At 37.0% G+C, this 24095-nt stretch overlaps 1 long non-coding RNA gene across 1 annotated transcript; it reads right to left on the bottom strand.

Moving 5' to 3' along the window:
- Positions 1 to 22869, bottom strand: LOC139690809 (uncharacterized). Its single transcript, XR_011701511.1, has 3 exons — positions 22783 to 22869; positions 2849 to 3041; positions 1 to 108 (listed from the first exon to the last, which is right to left on the bottom strand). It is a non-coding gene; the product is annotated as an uncharacterized lncRNA (long non-coding RNA).
- Positions 22870 to 24095: the final 1226 nt, after the last annotated feature.

The raw sequence follows: 24095 nt of genomic DNA, 5'->3' as shown, positions 1-24095 counted from the left end.
GGTGGATGATTGCACTCCTAGCGGCCTCATTAAGCCTTTCCTCCAGGGCGGCCTTTTGAAGCAGGAGGTCGTAGAGGTCGTGGACAGCCGTGAGCGACGTCTCCCCTTCTTCACCGCAAGAGCGAGAGGAGTAGAGAGAGAGAGAGAGAGAGAAAGTTTATCGAGCTACGTGCTTCAACGAATTGGATAAACGAGTAAATGGTATCATTTAACCCACGAGTTGATATGCCACTTCATCTTTTAATTAAATGGAGTTTTAGGAGGAGTGTCGATTCATGATAGGTCGTGGTAAGTTCAGAGGGCATGAACTTTGCCTTGGTCAATGTATTTTGAGTTGTACCTAACTGTAGCCCCATCAGCATCTACCTGTTGATATCGTACACAAGTTTGGAATGGAAAGGCGTATATTGTCGCCACATTACGCATATGTCTGTGCCACTATGCCTGTGACTCGAGGAGAAAATCAAAATACAGTAAGTGGATCGGGGTGGTGCGGTGGCTAACGAACTGACTTCCCGCGGAGAGGGCCCGGGTTATAATCCTGAAGATAGCGGATAATTTTCAGTTGTATCCCGATCCCTACTTGCTATGCTCTGTGGAGAGGACTTTGAGTGAGCACGCTGTTCTTCGGATAGGACGTTAAACTGCTAACCCCTTGGCACTTTTCTTTAAGAGTAGGTTAATGCCGACGCCGTATTTCTCTCCTTTCCCATCCATCCCTAATGGCGCAAATGACCTTAGCTGTCGGTCGCCTCCCCTAAAACTACTACTACTACCAAAATACGGCAAAAATGGTAGCTCCGTAATGAACGCCTTGGTTCGTTGGCAATTGAATTTTTCTGGACCATCGGGCATGTCTCTATCCGCGGTGGTTACACATCTATCATTAATTAGACTGCATGAAGTCTTGAATCTATTTCTTACAATTTCCTGCCAAATTGCATCCATTATTTCACAGCACAGCTCTCGCATTTAAGTATTTATTCTGAATTATTCTAACTAAAATTGAGGAAAATAATTTCCATTTGGAATTCTCATTTATAGTTTCTGTTTAGCTTTCTAGGGAGTACACCTATATTCCGTCTGGGTACACTCATTTTCTGCTTCAAAAGGTATCCTAATTACGGAAATTATTACAATATTACCTTTTCCCATTTTTTTATCCTCATTGAAACCGTATTTGAAAATGAACTAGACATTATTTGTAAGATAATAATAGAGGACGAATGAAAAAATTAATCTCATGTTTGGTCCATATGGCGCTATTACAAAGGCCCCTCTTCCCTTTCTTTGCTTCACCGATATATCAAGTCGGATTTTTTCTTATTTTTTTATATTTCATCGCAGGGGAAAATGCTAATCATGCACTTCAGGAATTATTGATTTAACTAGCCCCGCATTTGAACAATGTCTTCCCAGGCGTTGTTTCTCGACCCATTCCCACTTTGATAACCTAGATGCATCCCGGTCGTTCCTTGCATTAGTCGTAGATGACCGATCTAAGGCCAGTCAAAAAATTTTGCCACAAAGCAGCGACAAAAATAGTAGTTAAGCGGTCCTCAGACTCATGATTCGCAGCTCGATGAGGAGACACCAATAAATGATACCTAAATTCAGTACTGCTTCATGAATCGATGTCTGATTTAGACACGAAGGTGATTCAAAAGCATCGAAACCTATGTTATCCGAAATGTTCATTGACTGCCCAAACGGGTAAATATAAACCGTCCCGGTGAGTGAAGTCCCACCTTTACCGGTCATTGTACATAAGAAACGCATTGCGTTGAAGAAATAAACATGGCTGAGGTGGAAGTGTGGTTTGCGAGAAGAAGAGACTTAAAACTAGGAATAAAATATGAATTCTTAACCCGACAAGAAAGGAAAGCCGACAGGGAACGGCTTTTTACAACAAAAAGAACATCAGTAACAGCATTACCTGCCCACTCTGAGCATAGAGCGGTGCAAAAAGGAAGCGGAGGCGAGGAGCGCCCATTACCCACAGTGGGAAATCACACTTGGCCAAGAGGAAGAGGGTGGTAGTAAGACCGTGAAACGGATAAAATGATACCAAAATAACATGGAGGACGGAGGAAGAGATCCGTCCGGCTGTGAAGCGGCTTATTGTAGGAAGAAAATTTAAAATTAAAAGAAATAGAAAAGACTCTTAAGCGAGTAATATCTTTAGGCAGTGTATAAGTGTGTTTCTCTCCGGGATCATAGTCCCAGATGGTTTGTAGCAGCGGATTTCCAGACGGTGCGGTGTGGGATTTGAAAGACGCGACTTGCGAGCGAATAAACTCCGCGACGGACGGTAGTTTATGCGTCACTCGCACGTCGGCCATCCTAGTGAATCGTTTCACTTGGAGTAACGACCGAACAGCCTTGTTTTTGATGGTTTCAAGGTGACACCAGAGCGTATTCTGTATGGCAAACACGGGGCAAGCGTACAGAAACTGCGGGCAAATGATCGACCTGTAAAGTCGCATTCTGTCGGCGTGACCCAGAGGAGAAATCAAGGAGGAAAGGCAGCCGAGGCTGCTCCTTGCGACCATTGCCTTCTGACGGCAAAAGTCGAGGTGCGGCTGAAAAGTTAGCTGGTTGTTGTGGGTCAATTTCAATAGTAGAAAATCGTCATTTTTAGTCGTTTAGTGGGCTTCTAATTCTAATATATGGCACATGAAACTACGGAACTGCCCAAGCAAGGATTTTCTCGAAATTTGTCACCTCTTGGAAATACTAATAAATGCTTAAGTAAGCAGCTTGGCTGCGGGAAAATTACTGTCCTCGAGCGGAGCTCTATATTTGACGCAACAGAACATGATTGATGCCGTTCCCGGAGTAGCCTCACCTTCGCCTTCTTGGGACGCGGCGGCGACGGCGGCCGGGGCGGAGAGGAAGGAGAGGGCGGCGCTGGCAGAGACGAAGGCCACGAAGGCGACGCACATTGCGCGGGCGAGCATCTTCACCACGATTCCTTTGTCGTCGCCTCGCTTCTCTTCTCACTTTTGCTCGTCGGCCCTGCGAACAAGTCTCCGGATGGCCTAGAATAGAAAAATGGATCGAATGAGCCCGTAGTGGTTTAAGGTGGTAGTACAATTGCGACCCCGTAGCTGGCGCATGTGTAAAATGCATATGGTTTACAAAGCGAAGGTTGGCGTCATCAGTAAGAGAATCGTTGATTTAGTCGGTGCCGTTTTAAAGTGCAGAGCTGTGGGAACTCCGAGGCGTTCTTAGCTTTGCATATGGATACATCCTTGAGAAAAATAGATCAGTGTAATTTGGATGGCCGTGTTCGAAGGCACGACAAGGACTTCAACCCATGATCTTTCGGTGGACAGTCAAGTAAGTGCCTTAGTCTGAATTTTCAACCAAGGAGGCCTTCAGCTAACCTTTGCTTTGGGTGAAGGACTTACAGGATACCTAGTAGTACGTACTTGTTTTTAATACCTGTACATTAAATAATTAGAATAAGGTAAAAACGAAGACGAGCGATAAAAATGTTCTTTTTTCGAATTTGACTAATAAGCAAAAGAAAATAACGTGCCAATGTTTAAAAAAATCAAAGTCGGAGCGGTAATATTGCTGTAAGAATGATCTAGATCTTTGAAAAGCTCTCCCATTTTGATGATTGCCGCTGTCACACATATATTTTTGTCTCGCGGTGGAACCCAGGCATTTATATAATCCTGGTATTCTATCGCAATACGTGTTTGCGTATGAATGGAACATTACCATTCCCAGGGGTTGGCCTGTGGAGTCTTTTGCCACTCTTTCAATAATACCAACTGATTCTTTTATCGTAGTGTTAGCTGAAAATATAGGTTATTTTGGATTATATATGTCTCTGACCATTTTGATTTTTAATAGCATTTCAACAATAATTATTGCCTTAATTAAAAAATAATTCACCAGCATATATTGAAAATTTTTCTTGTTGATTAAAATTGATTTTTTGTCTCCAGATGTTCTACTCCATTCGTAAACTTGAACTGTATAACCTAACGGGACACTGGCCTCCAATGTTTCACTCTGTTCGAATGACCAAGAGAAATGGAGATTTTACGTTAACATTACTCTTTTTTTTTATACTTTCTTGCCTGTGGTTAATAATGACTTTTCAGGAAATTATCTCTGGAATTTGAACCAAATGTTTTTCTTCATCACTGATTTCCAAACTGTTTGTGTATTTTCTTATACATATACGGATATTCGAGGCCCCATTATTGTGTTTACGGATATTAAGAGCAAAATTTAAGGTGTTTTCTAACCATTCATATATTTCCAAGTAATAAAGGATGCGTCTATAGGGTGGGAGGAACGAGGTAAGAAGTACTGTAGAGGTTTAAGTAGTTAAGGTTTTTGGGCGTGCCTCCGCGTCAGGGTGTCTCTTAGCGAAAACAAATTCTCCAGCCATGTTGCTGGTGTCTTCTGGTCTGAAGTCGCGTCGAATTTGGCCGTCTTATATTAGAAACTGGGATCGAAAAACGCCGGAAACTCTGGATAAACGCTCCGGAAACCTCAGATTCCATTGACAGTATGAAGTGTTAGTAGTTTCTGAAGGAGTGATAACTTTTAATCGATCTTCATTCTTATGAAATCAAACATTTTTCAAACAATACGACCACAAGAAAACAGCACGATTTTGTTAAATTAAAGGATATGCCGATTAACAACAATAAGTTAACCCTCCCTCAAGCTGTGACATTTGACGGAAAAACGACATTTTTACCTTAGGCGTATTTTCTAAAAATCCGCAATTGGGATGGGATGGGAAACTGACTTGATAGAATTACTTTCGGTGGAGCGGCGCCATAAAGAAGAAATCAATTCCGTGTGCGCCCATTGGTAGGCGAGACCATGTGGAGATATTAAAGGGAATTGATTACCGATTATTTTCGAAAAAAGGAATACTTATTCTCCATGTGAAACCGCGACCATGGCCGAAAATAAAATAATACCTAATACCAATAGCTGCCGATTATACTAATGGCTGGTGGAATAACTTGCCCCTCCATTCGTTGAGGCTTTGTGGGAAAAATGTGAATATACAGACCTGTGTATTGACCATTAACAGATTTCAAGTCTGAGCAAATGCAAAGGTATTAACACGGGACAAGATTGGATACAAGTAAAGGTGGTTTCTAGCGCCCGCAAAGTTGAGCCACTCCCCCGGTACCTCTGATGCCATTGTTTTCAAAATTTCATGGAATCGAGCAGTTTACGGCTCAGAGATCTTCTGGTTAAATGTTTTTACTTCAGGATGAAATTGGGAAAAAAATATTCTTCATGCTATGCCATAATACTGCAATGGAATGGCCATACGATTAAAAAACATCGCTTGGTTGGCCATGTTCACCAGTATCAAAACCCATGATATTATTTTCCCGAAACATATGTATTTACATTGTAAGATTTACACAGTAATGGACCATGTATCTATGTGTACGTGTATGCATGTATATATACAATATATATACAATATATATATATATATATATATACATACATATATTGTCTCTTATATAATTACCCATAATTTAACATTTCATGGAGTGATTCTTCACGAACAATGTTGTCCTCTTGAAATGGATATTATTCCCTTTGTAACGTAATGAATGTTTCAGGCAGAGTTGTGATAAGAAATTCTTTTTTTCAACAATTCATGAGTTTTTTTTGAAAAAGTACTTTTTATGTAAGCTGGATACTATTCTCATGCAAGTGGGGGGTCATATCTGACGACATTAAGTGCCATCGAAGAACTATTGTTTATTAGTATAATTTTCTTAACCTGAATGATTTACTTAATGACACTGATGATTGAACCAAGTTATATGTTTTATTATAATTTCGTGCGGATTTATAAGATGAATACCATCTGTGTATGTTGGCAAGCTTGTCTCCTTTTTGTCCACGGGCTACTCTTTCACTTCATTGCGTTCTTGATGCTTGCTATTCCCTCTTTTCAGAATAGGTATGCCAGGCCTAATATTATTAGAAATTTTGGATAAGGGCTTGCGATAAGTATAAGGATTATCTGCTGAAAGAGGGGGAAGGGTTGAGAGAACCAGAATCTGCTCTGACAGGAGCCGGTCCTTAATACGGGAGATGCTTCAAAAATTTTGTTTGTAGCGCTAATACAGCCAAAGAACCTCGTCGGCCATCTTCCCGAGGCGATCATTTATTCCCTTTGTCGCTCTGGAGATCTCGAGAAGAGATAAGGGACGCTCATGGAAATCATATAACCGATCACGGTGTAAGGAGAAAAAATTACGTGGGGCTTTGGTTGTGGGGGGCGGGAGGTGGAAAAATTAGTAGCTAAGAGTAAGGGAGGGGAGGACGCAGACGGGGGTGGGCGCCAGGGTAATGGCGGTGAAGGAGGGGCAAAGGAGGAGGAGAAAGCTAATGAAGGAAATAAAGGTGAGGCGCCGTTGCAATTAGCTGATTAAACACATTAAGCCCCGTCGTCCCCACCTCCTCGCCCGCTCTTCTTCCCGTTTAATCTTTCGGAATCGTCGCCTTCAAATAGCAACAGATGTAACTACAGCAACAATAATGTCCCCGCCGTCTATTTTCCCACATTAAACGGCCTTTTTTCTAATCCTTCGCCGTATTACGAAATGCATAATTACATCTAAGGTCGTGCGAACAAAATAAAAGCTAATCGGAAGCAACTTCCTTTTGGTGGCTTTTACCGAGCTTGGCCTTGGGTGGAGGACTGGGAAATTCGAGTTTTTGACAATTGAAGGGTCAAGGGGGGAGCCTTTTAGAAGCTTTAGGGGTTCGGCGCACACAGGGCGGTTTGATATTTGTTGGATGGATATAATCCTAAAGGGTTTGCTTTCATTAATGTTCTTCAAAAAAGTGTGACAGCCTTTTTGACAAATTAGTGAGATCATCGCCGGTGCGTGCGGTTGCGTTTGTTTGAATTTAATTAAAACTCACGAGGCCTGGATTTCTGAAAGACAACACCTGATAAAATTTATGATAAACTCCTTTAGTATCTTTCATCACGAAATTTTATAATGCAACACAGCAGGTGTGTGAAAGGATGCTTCACTTGAAATTTGTATGTAAACATATAAGCAATTTATACTTGTGTATATTGATGGTATTCTTCGTAACCTTTAATTTAATTACTAGTGGAGTCGGAAAAATATTGCTTCATAACTGATAGTCAAGCCTAGTATTCTCTATTTAGCCGTCACCTTTGCTGTGAATTATTTTCCTGTAACGTGGATATATCATTTTTTCAACGTTTGGAATCAGATTATCACTCTGCATTTTCAGGCTGAGTGAGAATATGTAATTTTGTTCTCTTTTTCAAAATGTCAAAATATTGATATTATTAAAGGTAACCATGCACCTTTCAAGTAGAGTATCTGTATGGGTCAGAGCATAAATTCCAAATCATTATATTTTGCACTAAAATGACGTAACAATTTCATAGCAAACGAGAAAGTTGACGTGCTTTTCAAAACTTCCTCTGGATCGATCGACTCCACTCATTAAAATTAATATGTTTTCATTGAGCACCAGATACTAGAAAATTGACATGTTGCTCCCATTATCTTCGAAACAGTCAAATTATATTGATTGCATTAAATTCAACGAGTCAAATGCTACTTGTAAAATTAAATGGTGAAGGGAAGCGCAAATAATGCAAAATATGAAAAAAATAAAATATTTTTAATGACTCTCAACAGGAAAAGAGATGAAAGTTGAATTTATCGCAAAAGAAAATGTCTGATTGCATGCATTTTATCCAATTAGTGCAAATAGTTAATGAGATCACCCATGACGGAGCCAGAAAATGGCTGAATTAAATTTTTCATCTATTTTTTCAGAGCCACCGTTAGCTAATTTTAACTTATTATTCACGTCATGAATTGTTTGAGCAACTCCATTGGGGTAAAAATATTACGACAGCAAGATGGTAGGATATTTTTTTAGTAGATATGGATGATTATGAATTCTTTTAGGCTTTGATTGCGGGCATAACTGAATCATTGACTTTGAACTAGATAAACTTTCATAACATTTCTAGACTATCCTATTGATATCAACATTCACAATAATATAAGGCATGATAAGAATAAACAATGGACAAATTTTTGGTGAACCAAATACATTTCTTTGTTGTCCAAAGGCGTTGCCTCTCAGGTTGTACTTAAAATTATTTTCTGATACGCATTTAAGGAAAAAGAAAACATTGTCCCTAGCCAATTTTTTTTAACTATTAGGGTTCTATCCTCATTTTAAAATCGATAAAATTTTTTTTTATTTAATACGACCATTCTGCTTTTAACTCGGTAAATCCCCTTCCTAATACTGAAACTTTGTCTGAGAATTTATGTTACATTTTCAAACGGCGGGAATGACACTTCTAGAGAAGTAGAAAACTTAAGCCAGATTTACTACCGACAAAACAAAATGCACGCCATTCAAATCCTTGGTTTAGAAAGATGCATGACTTTTTTCCATCCAAATATTTTCATAGTGAACACACTTTGATACGTATATAATACGTAGTAGTAGTTTTAAGGGGAGGCGACCGACAACTGAGGTCATTTGCGCCATAGGGGATGGAGAGGAAAGGATGAAGGGTGGAGAGAAACCCGACGTCGGCATTAGCCTACTCTTTACGAAAGGCGCTAAGGGGTCCGCAGCTTAACGTCCCATCCGACGGACGGCGTACTCACTCAGAGTGCCCTCCACAAAGCACCTCAAGTAGGGATCGAGATACCTCTGAAAAATATTCAACACTGCCGGGATTTGAACATGAGCCCTCTGGGTGGGTAGCCAGTACGTTAGCCCCCGCACCATCTCGATCCCCGTAAATAGTACGTTAATCGTCGTAAATATGTTCACTTTCTCCTGGAACCCATCTAGTTGATATAAAAATAATATTCAGAATTTCATGAAAAATGAAGTAGTGGGAATTGATCAGTTCGAAGAAAAATTGTGTAAATATAGAATAAAGTGATATTAGATATTTGTTGGCCCGTATAAAACATTGATGGACGTGATTCGATGTATCAATTAATAGCTCATAAAGAAGTATTTATATAGAGTCTTCATGTAGTAGTTTTTCGGAAATCAATACTATACATGGTTTGCATAAAAAGTATCGGGAAAAGCTTAGGAACAATATATTTATTTCAGATTATGTTAGAATGTCTCAAAATTCTTCAAATTGCATCCGTTGAGCGCATAAACACTTTAGCCGACGGATTTTTCATGACTCAAAGGCTCCCTGGTAGGCGGATTCCGGAAGGCCCTTAAGGGCACGCTTGCAAGTTTCTTTGACGGTACTTAGACCCCATGGTGGTGTCCTTTGAGGAAGGATTTGGTTTTAGGGAATAGGAACTAGTCTACTGGGGCCAAGACGAGACTTTAAGGGGGTTGGGGAATCGTCGCGATTACGCTGCGGATGGTTTTTGCAAGCAGGCACTCGACTTTGCTTTTAGTCATCCGTCAAGACCTTCGGGAAGAGCTTAGCACAGATCTTTCACATCGCCAAATTGACTGTGATAATGGTGTGAGCCATCATCTTATCCATGCCAATACGATCTGTGATCATGCGCACACTTAACCGATGGTCTGAATCCAGCACTTCACGCTAACATCAGGAAAAATATGTCGCCGATACTTGTTATACCAACCTTGTGCATAAAATACGTTCACTGCAATAAAAAAAAACACCCAATGTACCTTTCCACGAGTTTTATTAGGTACGATTAGTTTCAACGCATCGGTGTCATCCTCAGGTACCTGAGGATGACGTCTATGCATTGAAACTAGTTGTACCTAATATAATTGGCGGAAAGATACATTTTGTATTATTTTTTTATTTCAGTGATAAAGGATTTGCGCAAATTTAAGCCTGAAAACATAGATAACCTAAAGAACGCTTTTATACGCATATTGAGGTTTAAGCAAGAGGAAGGAAACCTCGCGAAAAAGTAAAGAAAGGCATTGTCAAAGACCTTTGATGACCTCATTCGCCAGAAAATTGATATTACTCTCTGAACAACCCATTACCATGCGTAACGAAAGCTTTGAGTATTTTAATTTCGCTGTTATTAAGAGGATTACTTACGATGAAGATTATGTAATTTGGAAATAGGGCACGGGAAACCTTTTTTTCATGAGATTTAATTGATCATTATGCAAACAGAACACATGATTTAAGTTTTGCGTTGCGATTGTTTTATGCCTACAATTTTTACATTCTGCGTTTTAGAGGCCATTGAAGAAAAAATATATTTATGCAAGCAAATTGTCTTAATTAACTTCAATTTTATGGATAATTTGTATCAGCATGAATAGTTTACGCGAACCTAAAGATAATAAAATTTAAATAGTTTTCCAAGGAAATTGTCTTTTGCAAATAATGATACAGACCTGGTTCGTACGATGTTCAAATTAAATCCATTATCAAAGGAGGTGCAACGGCAGTTCATAATGCATATGCTTTTATTGTTCTTTGAGTAAGAGGAGCATATGCAAATGTAAGTTAAAATCTCAATGAGAGCTCCTACACTCTAATAACCTAAAATATTGTTGTTCAGATTTGCAATGACACTCTGACAAACATTATTAAATTAATAATCATGATATTGTGAGTAGACCTGGTCACCAAAGTCATTAAAAAGACATACCTCTAAGAATTTAAGACAGAAAACAAGAGCACAGGAGTCATCTGAAGTACTTGTTACAAGTACAAATAATGGTCTTCATTCATCCGTAATTATATATAATTCATGTTGATTGCAACAATATTTTGCAAGTGTTAGCCGAATTAATTTCCAACCCAACCCAAAATACTGACCATCCGTGGATCCTATTTTTTGTTGTTACATTTATAATTTACTGAAATTATTATTGGGGAATTTCTACAGAGCTAAATATTTAATCTCAAAAAGAAGAATATTTTGTGTGTAACCATATTAGAAGTAGGAATTACAAACTAACTGACATGAACTATGAATTAGGAAAGTATTAAAACTGGTTGACGCCGACGAGGGGAGAAGAACGGGGAAGGAATGATTATTATTTGATAATGATGCTATTCAATAAATCACTGTCTCCAAACCAAGTAGAATGATCCATTTATCTCTTTCTGGGAATTTATACCGTCCATACGTCATTACGAGTGTCAAACTCATAGTTATTTAAAATAACATATCATTCAGTTCGACATCCCTTTCCCAGAAAAAAATATGACCGTACTTTCGTAAACATCACGCAGGGATAAAAAAAACTCGGAACAAAATGAATGGTTCTTGGGGCAATTTGATTTGTTTATTCTGCTAAAATTTTGTGATTTCACGACAAGTTTTTTTAATTTTTGACTCAATTGTTTAATTTATCAGTAGAAAAATTTGAATATACTTTCGAGGACCTTGAAAGGGAAATGCAAAAACAATTCGCTCGGCTTAATTTTGGAGGAATAAAGTTAAAATGTTTCCTAAAAATACCTTTTGCAGCTAAAATGTTGGTTACAAGTAGCGATTGATAATATTTGTTTCTGTAATGAAAGCATTTCATGTTTCGGCTGCAAAATTGTCACAATTTTGACTCTCCTATTAAACAAAAGATTATATCTAAGATCCAATGCTTATCTTTAATTTTACAAAAATATAACTTTGCCCCATTAAGGGGTTTCTACTGCTGACTATATGAGGATCGTAATCCATTTTTTACGATTTTTCATTGAAATTAATACGTATGTATCCAAAGTGGCTCGGAGTATTTGCGATAAAATAAAATATTAAATGGATTATTTTGAAGTTTCAATGGAAGTCATTATTTTTACAATGAACAGTGAGTACATTATTGTTTTTGGAGATTTTCTTACTATTTATATACTCGTTTTTATTTGGGAAAGTGTTCAAGGTTACTTCCCGAGTTAATTGTAAAGCTCGATGTGATGTGTGGTATTTTGCATTCCATCTAATTAAAATGTGAAATACTATTGAGAATTTACGAGTTTACTTTCATTGAAAACTTTCTATATAAATAAAATTTTCTCTTCCTTCCCCTTCCTACGTATTTCATACGTGTAGAATAGTGAAAATTTAATCCAAACTCAAGTATTTTTCCAGATAAGCGCCTTGGAACCTTTTAACAGTTTTTTAGAGTAAATTCGCATCATGTTCGCACGTCAAAGCAGCCTTAAGGTGGCTTTCTTGCCAGAAACGCCCGTGACCTTTCCCACTATCGTCCTCCCCCTTCTTTCAACGTTGGCGCCAACTCCTCTCCATTAGCGTAAGGTGCATTACGGTTCCCAACCATCAGCCCCTCCCAAGTTTATTTAAAATTTTATTCGACATAAGACGTACAAAGTAATCCAACTCTCTGAAGTTGATGGATTATTTATAGCTTAAACTGGAATCAAAGTTTTCTTGTGTGTTACTTTTCAAGGGGAATATTTGGCTTGGTCTTTTCCGTTTTCGTTCAAGGGAGGGCTTAGGTCGAATGTTTTGACCTGGAGGACTATCGTATCATTTCTTTTTTTGGGTAGGATATATATAAAATAATTAATTTCCATCAATTTATTAGCAGTACTATATTGTTTCTCAAAATGGTCTTGGTTGTTTTTAATAACAGAAACGAAAAAACTAAGAAAATAAATATTTTGTTTTTATTTATTTTAATTTTATATATTTCAGAATTTTCCGCGTATCCTAAAATCTTCTTTTGAAAGACAGTATTGGGAATACCAGAATAAAAATTATAACTTACATTGAATTTAATTTTTCATATGTTGAAAAAGTTGCAAAACCATATTTGTTGTGAAATATCAGTTGTGTTGTCAAAATATTTTTCAATATTATATTTTTAAGACCACAGACAGAAATCTCAGAGCTCCTTTAAATTTAATCGTTTTAGCAGTCTAAACAGTTTATTAATATAAAGTTTAAAACAAGTGCATTATAACTTCACGCTTATATGGACATGGTACTGATATAAAGATAAGTGTGTGTGTCGTTAATGTTACCAAAGTATCTTTTTTATGCAAAATTCAACGACAAGGGAATTCAACATATTTTATGAATTATTTTTTGCGAAAAATATTTTTGACGCATAGGAACTAATTACCATTCTTAATATTAAGTAAAGTAAAGAAAAAAAACAGTAATTTATACTAGTGTCAACAAGTTATATATTATTACTTTTTTAAGGTTCCGCCGATGTTCCCTGTTTCTAGGAATAAGTATAACATTTCCAAGGGAATGACCGCAAGAAATGATGGCGGGCCGTTCCAACGTGTTTTGCAAGATATCTGATTACTGCACAGTTCAAACTTGTAAGCTGATGAGTTGGAGTGGGGGAAGGGGGAGGTTTCCACTTCCGCACGCCGCGCATTTACTAACGAGCAAAAAGGTGGATGGTATTTCGGCTGGATGATTCCCCTTCCCATCACTACCACGAATCGTTCGTGACAGGCAAGGCTCGGTGGGGAAGGCAGGTGCTCCATTTGTGCCAATGGTCAGGGTCTTCTGCTCCCACACCGGCAGCGATATCCTCAAGTGCCAAATGGGACTCCATTGCTCACGAAAGGCAGTCGTGTTTAGTCAAGCTTAATGCTCAATATGCCTTCACGGTGTTCCCAATGGTCGGTCCTCGACCTTTCTAAAAATGTTCTGCGTCTAATATTTGAGTCATAGATAGTTGGGACCGTATTTGACTGCATAAAAGATGCACGGGCATATAAGATGCAGACCCATTTCAGGATGGCTTTATTCATGGTTTACAAGGTCTATTACTTCATATTACCAAATACATCGAACCTATCACCGTTGATAACAAAAAATATCGCTAATATTAATACAGAGATATCATTTAAATAAACAATGTTAATTATGAGTCGGGTTAAGGTCATGGTAACAATAAAAATACCATTAACACAGTAATCAACACGTAATGAAATCGATACTGCGATATTTAAAAATATGCTGTCCCCTTGTTGTAGCCTGATTGCAAGTTTCTAGTAAATGTATACAATAAGTTAGTCATAACAAAATATTCCATTAATTAAACGAAAGTTTTATGTTTAATATTGCAGCTTGTAACGACGACGTAATATTTTTGTTTGGATTAGTTCGTTTGCACATTAATTTTTTAATCTTTGTTCCACAGCTGAATGCCAGGGATCCAGCGTATTAAGAAATCAGGGCAAGAAATCAGGAGACGGTCCAGTTAATTGCCTTCTCGTTCAATGAAACTCATTTATTATCTTTTCCGACATATTTAGTGTTGTATTGGTCTCTAAATAGTTACGTTTTAGTTAGGACATTAAATTTGTTCCTAGAGTAGTAGATTGTTGCTAACATCTCTTTTTATCCCCAAATCAAAAATTTGAAGCATCTGAAATCCACTTAAAATAGTGTATGAAGTTTTGAAATAGATTACAGATTATTTTACACCTAATTACAGTTATTAGTTTGACCACAGAAATAGTTAAAACAAAAAAATAAACATTGAGGATGAACTAATCACGTTTTTGAAAATTGAGGTAGAATTAATCACATTTTAGCTTACGCTAAGGCTCTATACGTACTTATGTTAATGGTGACACGGACCTTGTAATGTGTCAACTGGTTGCGACTTATTCACTAGTCACTGTGTAATCGTACCCTGCAAAATCTGATTTACTGATTTGAATAACTCTGTAAATTCCTTATACAAATACGGATTCCTTATTTTTCATCTTTATAATTATTTGAGTGAATAGCGTACATGTCGTTCTGCATTTATATTTTAAAGCTTTATTTGTATTTATTGGTCGATGACAGAGGGATCACAACAGAGGAGTGCTTTGATCCTAAGAAACTACACAGTGTTACTGGGGTCCACAGTATTCTGGGTCCCATCAATATTTCCCTAAAACAACATCGTAATCAATAACTATCACCTTTACACGTCTGATATTTCATAAAATATTTTCTTGGCAAAAAATACCTTTATCTTCCCTTCGGAAAATTATCCTTAGTATTGTTTGGCTAAAATAAATATTAACGGAAAAACTTCAATTGAAAGCTAACTTTTGTGTTTCAAACACTGTTGTCAATGTTGGAAATGAGCCTTTTGCTTTCAACGAATTTGAATAATTGCGATGGTTGTTGATTTAATATTTAGAATCAACTACCATCATTCTTCCTGGAGCCTCATTTTGTCGTCCGTCTCTCCCTCGGTCCCTAAGCACGTTTCGTTTCATAATAAAAATTGTACCAATGATAGAATGCTTCAATTCTATCTGTTATCTGCCTCACAACGACGCTGCTTCAAGTTAATGCAAAAGAGCAGTCATGCATATGGTTAATTAAAGCTTTCCAACCGTCTGAGGTCGACATATTGTATTAAAACCCTACCCACTCTCTCGACCTTCCGGCTTTTTCCCCTCTCCTCTCAAAACGATTCCCCCTCCATACATTTATTGTACGTTCCCATAATTCTTATCCTTTCTCCGTTGTGAAATATTGTCTCTATGAAACGAAGTATTCTTTGAAAAAGTAGCCAGATATTTTGACATTAGAATTAGCAAGGAGAGTCATATTGAAAATGTACGCATCCCTCAACACTGTAATGACATTTAAGAAGTATAACCTGTAGGATAAAGCAAATGTCATTCACAACTTTCCTACCAATGGAGAAACACCGGGTTAACGCGGATGGCATCCTTAAGAGTGGGTGAGCATCTTTAAGGTTACCAAAATATTTATTTACATAGAATAGATCTTTATAGTTTTGGGACACAGGATAAAATCCCATATTCACGTCGGCCCAAGTATTTGATCTTGATTTCAAAACGTACGAGAAATCATACTAAGTATACACAGTGATTAACATTGGATTTTTCCATATTTCATATAAATTTAATCTAGCGCTTTTATTTATTGTATCAATGAACAATAAAAATCCACGGGTCAGTCAAGTACAAGTAAATATACGAGGGTCATCCGGAAAGTAGTACCCGTTCGTGAAATAAAGACACAAAAGTAAATATTAACAAACATAAAAAATTTTATTTGAAAGAGGATACTTTAAACTACTTCTCAACATAATCTCCAAGCAAATTAAGGCATTTGTCATAACGTGTGACAAGTTTCTGTATTCCTGCTGCATAGTCCTTCGCCGCCAGCTCATTGAGATACGCGAGGGACCCATCTTGCACAAATTTTTGCATAATGCAGATGGTGTTTAACAATTTCATGAACAATTGTTCGAGAAACATTGGGAAAATGCTCACAGATGTCATCAATTGTGACGCGCCGATCGTTCCTCACGAATTCGTCAACTGAGCTCACCAGTTGGTCTGTAATGACAGACGGTCTCCCCGAACGCTCATCGTCGTGTGTGTTCCCCCTCCCCATGTTGAAGTTGCGACACCACCGCCGAACAGACGACTCGTCCATTACATTGTCTCCATACACCTCCTTTAATTGGCGATGAATATCACATGGGCGAACGTTTCTTGCATTGAGGAATTTAATCACTGCCCTCACTTCACAACTGGCGGCGTTCTCAATTTTTTTAAACATTGTAAACAATCACAGAAACAACACAGGCAATGCTAGCGTCACGCAATTTGGCTCAGAGAAGGCAGACAAGCCACTGAAGCTATCTGAACTCGTCCAGCGGCTACTCGCGTCGTCAGCACTTCATGCGGCACGAACGGGTACTACTTTCCGGATGACCCTCGTATATACTAATTCTCCTTCCGGGTATAACATTTCGAAATATGAGAGAATGTAAAACCTAGATTTTAATATTACCACACGGGCAAGATAACGCGAAATTATAAACTTATCCTTTTGGCGGTTGCTTAGACTGGAAGGCTCAGTAACTTGAATTAATTAAAATAATTATAGTGACATTTTATAATCGGGTATTTTTATATTGTTCGAATTTTTGAAAATGTAGACATTTTCTTCTCAAATAATTTTCTCTATTTTCTACATTAAAAGACAAATTATGAAATACTATATGTATCTCGTTACAGCACGTAATTTTTTAATGGCATTATAATTTTTCTCATATCGATATCTCAGTAATTAAAGTCTTGTAACCCTAGTTTACAGCCGAGCTGTTCATTGTAAAGCGGTCTCTGTTTATGTGTCTCAAATTGCAAACGAATCGTATTGAAAATGAAACATTTCAAATTTTGAATTAGATAAAATTATTTAAACAGATTAATTGCAACGATCAATTACTATGACTAGTGGGTAGCATACCGCAGATTAAATTTGTTAGACTATGTTCCATTATTTGAACGGCTAAATAAACATTAAGTAAGAAAACACTCAGCAATGATGACATATGCTATTTTTTATACAAATCTTGCGGACGAGATCCTCTTGCTCCGTGTTAACACAATTTAATAAAAAAATATCGTTTGCCATCCATTCCTGTGGTAAAACCTATATGCTAGGTATTCCACTACCCGAAGTGTGTACATTGAACAGGCTAATCCCAACGTCGAGAATTCTCTTTACATTTCTTTTTATCCCTATGCCGAGTTTAATTTAATTATTCTGGCAACGTCGCAAACCTCCAGCGGTTTATATGAAAGATACACCATCGTAAATTATTTAATTCGATTGCAACATATTTTCTGTATGATTTTTACGGGCTACTCTGTAGCATTTAATATTTCACTTTCATTGAGCCTATATTTTGCGCAACAGGTAGGATTATCGAATATTCTACATTAAAGTTTACCAATTAAAAGTAAAAGCTAGTCGAAGTGATAAAAATATTGTTATGAAGTTTTATGCGATATTTTTCATATGCGATATTTCCCATACTTCACACTTAAGGAAAGTGCTATGAAATTTCCGATCAGAAGTTATATGCAATCCACTTAAAAACATTTCTCCCTGATTACCTGTTGACATGAAAGTTCATCCATTATTGTAATAGCTATTCCCATTTACCCAAAATGAAGACGCAGAGTGACAAAAATTATTAAATTTAAAAAAATAAATTTATATCTCCTCGTTAAAAACTCATTTTTTGTGGTAAAAATTTGAACTGTTTTAAAGATTTCTTACTTCTAATATATTTTTAAAGCCCGAGTACCTTCATAATAAACATAGAACAAGTCATAATATCCCATGAATGAATCGAGGAAACGATCTTTAAATTAGATAACGAAAACGTATACGCACAGCAATGTGTTATAAGCTTAATTTGTAGATTTTATGGAAATTATAGGTTCTTGGTCCGTTATTATCAATTTTAAATATTTTTAATATTAGGTTCAGACCTTACATATATATGTACATATATATATGTAAAAAAAAATATATATATGTATATATATATATATGTATATATGTATATATATATATATATATATATATATATATATATATATATATATATATATATATATACTTATATATATATACACACACACAAGGTCGCGAATTTTGTATTTTCGCAGGCTATCTATGTTTGATTTTCGATTTCTTTGTGGCCCTATGCTGGTACTTATGTCTCTCACGTATGCCGAAAAGTTCGGCCATTTTGAACTTTCAGTTAGTTGTTGACAGCTGTTTTGCTTGGACATGTTTTGGCTTGTCTTTGATTTTTGCCTGTTCCAAAAAATGGATCAAAGAATCTGTGTGAAAAATTTTGTGTGAAAAGCGAAATTAAGTGCGTGGACACATTCCGAATGTTGAATGTGACATATGAAGAAACTACCTTGGACCGAAGCAACTTTTATCGGTGTTCCAAAAGTTCTCTAAGGACCGAGAAGATGTTAACGATGAAGAGCGTGCCGGTCGCCCGAGAATGTCAACAACAGAGGAAAACATTGATGAAGTGAAGAAAATAGTATTGGCCAATCGTCGAATCATTGTTAGAGAAGTTGCTGAGGACCTAAACATATCGATTGGCTCGTGCCATACGATTTTTACCAATAATTTGGGCATGACACGGGTCGCCGCGAAATTCGTACTAAAATTGCTCAATTTCGACCGAAAACAGCAACGCATTAACATTGCGAATGAGGTGTTGGACCCTGTTTGCGACGCCACAAATTTGCTTCAGAGGGTCATAACTGGTGATGAATCATGGCTTCATGGTTATGATATGGACACTAAAGCTCAATCATCCTGAGGGAAGCTGCAGCACGAGGTGAGACCGAATAAAGCGTGCAAAGTTCGATGGAATGTGAAAGTTTTGCTTACAGTTTTCTTCAAATGCAGGGGCGTGGTGCATCATGAGGTCTTGCCACAGGGTTGAACGGTAAATAAGGAATATGACCTGCAAGTTATGCTCAATTTACAAGAAGCAATCCGCCCCAAACGCCCGGATTCGTGGAAGAACAAAAATTGGCTTTTGCACCATGACAACGCCCCTGCTCACTCATCGTTACTTGTGTGTGAAGTTTTGGCCAAAAACAACACACTAATGATACCATAGCCACTGTATTCCCCAGATCTGGCCCCCAGTGACTTTGTCTTATTCCCGAAACTGAAGAGGCCCATGAAGGAACGACGCTACGCTATGATTAACGAGCTAAAAACTGCATTGAAGGAGGAACAGAATAATATCACAAAAAATGATTTTCTGAAGTGCTTCGAGGATTGAAAAAAACGTTGGCACGAGTGTATAATACTTAATGGGGATTACTTTGAAGGGGACAAAACATGTATTCATGAATAAATACGTACCTTCAAACTTTGCTCAAATACAATGAAAACTAATTCTTGAAGTGGACAATTGCCTGATCAAAGTATTCTCTATCCGTTTTACGACCGAATGAGAGAGGAGAATTTTCTGCTAACCTGGATAAATGTTTACTTATATTTTGCCTGTTATTTTTAAGGGCAGCTGTTGTCGTAGTTAATGTTTATTGCAATTTGGAGACTAAGTAACTTGATATTGGGAGAGGCCTATCAGTATTCAATGGGAACACGGATAGCTGTTGCATCTGGTGATAAAATATGTGATTTTGTATACGGAAGATGATCAATGTTGGCTATGAAATCATTAATTATTATTAATTAAAAGTGTACGGAAGATAATCATTATTGATTGAGGATTTTGAATGCTCCTTATAGCTGCGCTCTAATAACCATTAAATCAAAAGATAACTTATTCTTGAATAAATAACAATAAGCCTTATTATACAAAGTGTACGCAATGTTTTTTTTAAATAAAGATTATTTCTGATTATCATTTTAATTTAGGGTTTTGTTTAAAGTGATGGTCGAAAAAACTAGGTTAACACACAATAAAGTATGCATTCGTGGATTAGCACGAGTATGTACAAAGATTTGTATTGTTCGGAAAAATATATTTACTCTGTGTTATTTCGCTCAATATTCGACATTTACTCCACTGTCATGACATTAGTAAAATTGAAAATATTGATTCTTACTTGGGTGAGGCATGAATCATCGACTGATTCTGTTTCTTAATCCCCAAATTATGAAAGGCGTAGCTCAAAGGTGCCAGAGACGAGTTTTATTTGATTATGACTTCGAGAGAGATGACATTGAAAAGTAACGTTTATTTGGCTACCCAAGCTTTTCGATCTTACGAAATTACCCATCTCGAAAGAATATTTATTTTCCGATTTTGGTCTCAGAATTGAATTTATAAGCAGCAATTTGATAAAAACCTCAGATGGATGACTGAGTGTTCAATAAACCTTACAGGCAGCTATACCTTTGCAATATATATATCATTAACCTTTTCTGAAGATTGCAGTTGTCAAAGTTAACTTCTAAAAATACATTTCAATGACGTAAGGATTACTTTTAGATTAATTTTTTATAGAATTTTTTCAACTGACTCCTTTTAATGATTATATTCTCTCCCTGTTAACGAGGTCTATTTACTAAAATGTTAACGTCAGTTTCTCTAAAGGATAGTTAACAAACGTTCCGTTATATTCTAACTTTGAACTAATGTATTACTTCGTTAATTCTTAAAATCGTAGCAAATTTCGCTGCAATTATCTAGAGTGTATTGTGTATGCATCGTAATCCTCCTATTTTAAGATAATTATCATTGCAGTTTTAAAATAAACCTAAAACATTGTAAAGATGAATCAGCTGATTTTAAAGAACAGATCTATAAAATGAAAAAATAATTGGAGGGAATTAAATCCTCAGAGTATTAAGGAACGAAATCAACCTTAAAATACACATTTTTTTCGGCAATAACTATTCGATACGCGATAAATTATGCGTGGTACTAAATTATACTATTTAAATGAATCATTTATATAAATGTGTTATATACCGCTACCAGTTGTCGGCGATTTTAAAATTAAGCACAGATAAATAACAGAGTAATTACAAAATGCATGAGCATTCCATTTTAGGTTCGTTGAGGAGTTCTAATGGTAGTAATGCTATTCCTTCCTAATTATACAAGCAGGACATCAAAATGGAGCGCACTCGAAGAATTGAATCCCAATATTTGTATTTCTCTCAAGTATAATTTGATTCTTTATGATATAATAGTTTTTCAGATAGTTTTTCTTTCGAAGCGAAGAATTTTGGTTTTTATGCAGTAATATATATTGGGTTGCTATTTTTCTGTTTTTTTTTCAATGTAACGCTGCTGAAGTAAACTTAAAAGTAAAGCAAAAACTAGCATGGAGAAGAAATAGCTAGGGAAATGAATGAGTAAAATCACGGTCTTATATAAAAATTATCAGTCGGGAATAACGAATGAGGCATACCGCGCTAAATGCACGAGGGATACAGCAGCCATTGCAGCGCATTTGTGCAAAGGTGCTAACAAAATATTAAGTATGAATAAAAATGTCTACGTCTTACGCATGAGAATGAAAAAATATTTAAACGAGCACATTATGCTAGCAAAGTATGACTTACGAACTTGTTCAAAATATGTTGAAGTGGTTTGAGAATTGAGTTTACTTACTAGATTACAATTGAGTGATGCCAGGCTAATTTTGAACGTGAAGCATATATTTTTCTTTTAAATTTCGAGTAAATAATATTATTGGAAATTTTTAAGTTTGACACTTTTTTCATCTCAAAAATTCATCAAGATCGTAACACAATGATTACCAATTTTTCTTCATTTTGCAAAGCGTGGTATATCGAAAAGCTATTCGAATTCCTTCGCAATAGTAAACAGTATGAACGCGAGTTCGCCCAGAAATATTTAAAAATAGGTTTCACAATGAGAATAATAATACTTTGGATGCCCTAGCAGTCCAGGAAAATTATCGCTCTTAACCTAACACGTCATAATATTAAAACCGCATTGCATTAATTATAAAAATTGTAACTATGTGATTTCTGATTGAAAGTTCACTTAAAGAAAAACTTTTATTTCATATGCCCATTCTACGAACTCGGTTCAGAGCAACATTCATTTATTTTCTACATGGCAACTTTCTTCAGACATAGTTCTCCACCAAAAGAAAGGGAATAAAGATAGGAATATAGATAACTTATAGCTATTGAAATATGAACTCGCCATCGCCCAACAATCAAGACACAAAATGAAAAGAGTTTACAATTGTAAATCGAGTGATGCTAAAAGAATACAAGGCTTGTATTGCCGTGAAATCAGGAAAGATAGCGCATATGAAATAATTTGGGCTGGAAAGGCTGAAAACATCAGCCCTCTGATGATCAATTGGTGAATTTGAATTGGATCCCCTACGCTAAGTAATGCTTGTCGACACAACTTAGGACTATGAGTGCGCGGTGGATACCGGGGAACGAATTGGGAAGCAGAGGGGCGGAAGCAAGGGATAATTATTTACCGTTCTCTCACCTGATGGAGTGATGGAATCTCTCGGTGAGCTAGGGGCTGCGTTGTCAGCGGTGTCGCGGATACGGTGGTGTCGCGGAGTCGAGTGAGGTAGGGCGCACGGCGGAGCTGCCTATATTCTCCGTCGTCCTCCCCCTCCCCAGGCCTCCCTCACACCCTCCACGCCTCCCACCAACACACCCACCCCCAGCCAAAACCACATCGCTCGACCGCGCACCACGCCCCCCTCCCAACATCTTTCCCCTCAGCGAATATTTTCGCCGGTTTCCCCTTTTCCAAAGTTTTTTCTCTGACTTAATTAATGCATTTGCAAATTTGTCTCTGTGAACGTTTTTCTTGCTGATTTTTTTTTATTTTTAACGGATTGATTTTTTTCCGCTGTCACCTACCAGTTTAGCATTTTTAATGGAGATGCAGTTTTTGTTCTGAACCGGGAAAGTTTTTGACTTGAGAGATTAAGATTCTTACAGAGAAAGAAGGGACTCAACCGAGAGACTTGATATTTTGTGAAGCAGTATGAATTACTGATAAATTTGAAATCGTTAATGAGTTTTGATCCAAATTTCATACGCCGAAAGTAAGTTAATTATCTCGTACCATGCAAAGCCATATTGAATTTTTGACTAAAATTATAATGAACGCCGCTTCATTGCAACGCAATAAATGAAAATGCATTTTATTATAATAAATACATTGCATTTGGCGCATTTACTTCCAGACATTTTTTCTCTTTTGTTGGATTTAAAAATTATCTCTTCCTTATTTCATATTTTTTTCACTCCTGCTAATTCCACCACCACCTATCGTTTGGTGCCTCTCTCTTTTCCTCGCTCTTTATCGGTCTCCGTATCAGCCCCTACATCTACCAACTTTCCTCTTCATCCCCCCCCCTGGCATCATAACCCTTTCCTCTTCCGCTCTCTTCCTTCTCTCGCCGTTATCCACTTTCCGTGTTCATTCCTGTATGTCATTACTTCTTACGCCATTATGTGGTACTAAACGGAAAGGTTACTATAACTCTTTCCTTTTACGACCAAAGGAACACGCTTTACTCCTCTAACCTATTAGGAGATTCAATATTATATGTACGCGGCGTAGAAGTTAAATCGCTTATTCCGGTAATTAATGGGAATGATTTTAACGTGAAGCGATAAATCTCGTTTAAATTTTGCAGATTCGGTCGATATTTATCACTTTGCCTTTTGTTTGGAGCCAAAGAAGTGAATTTATTGTTATCCGTTGGGTTCCTTTCCATTACTCATCTCTCTTCCTACTTTTTCATTCATTAATTCTGCCTAATCAAAACGTTAATTAAA

This window comes from Hetaerina americana, unplaced genomic scaffold (assembly GCF_022747635.1).
Source record: "Hetaerina americana unplaced genomic scaffold, ioHetAmer1.1.p SCAF_3, whole genome shotgun sequence".
Classification (NCBI taxonomy): Eukaryota; Metazoa; Arthropoda; class Insecta; order Odonata; family Calopterygidae; genus Hetaerina; species Hetaerina americana.
Note: the sequence above shows the minus strand (reverse complement) of the source record. Positions and strands in the feature narration are given on the sequence as shown.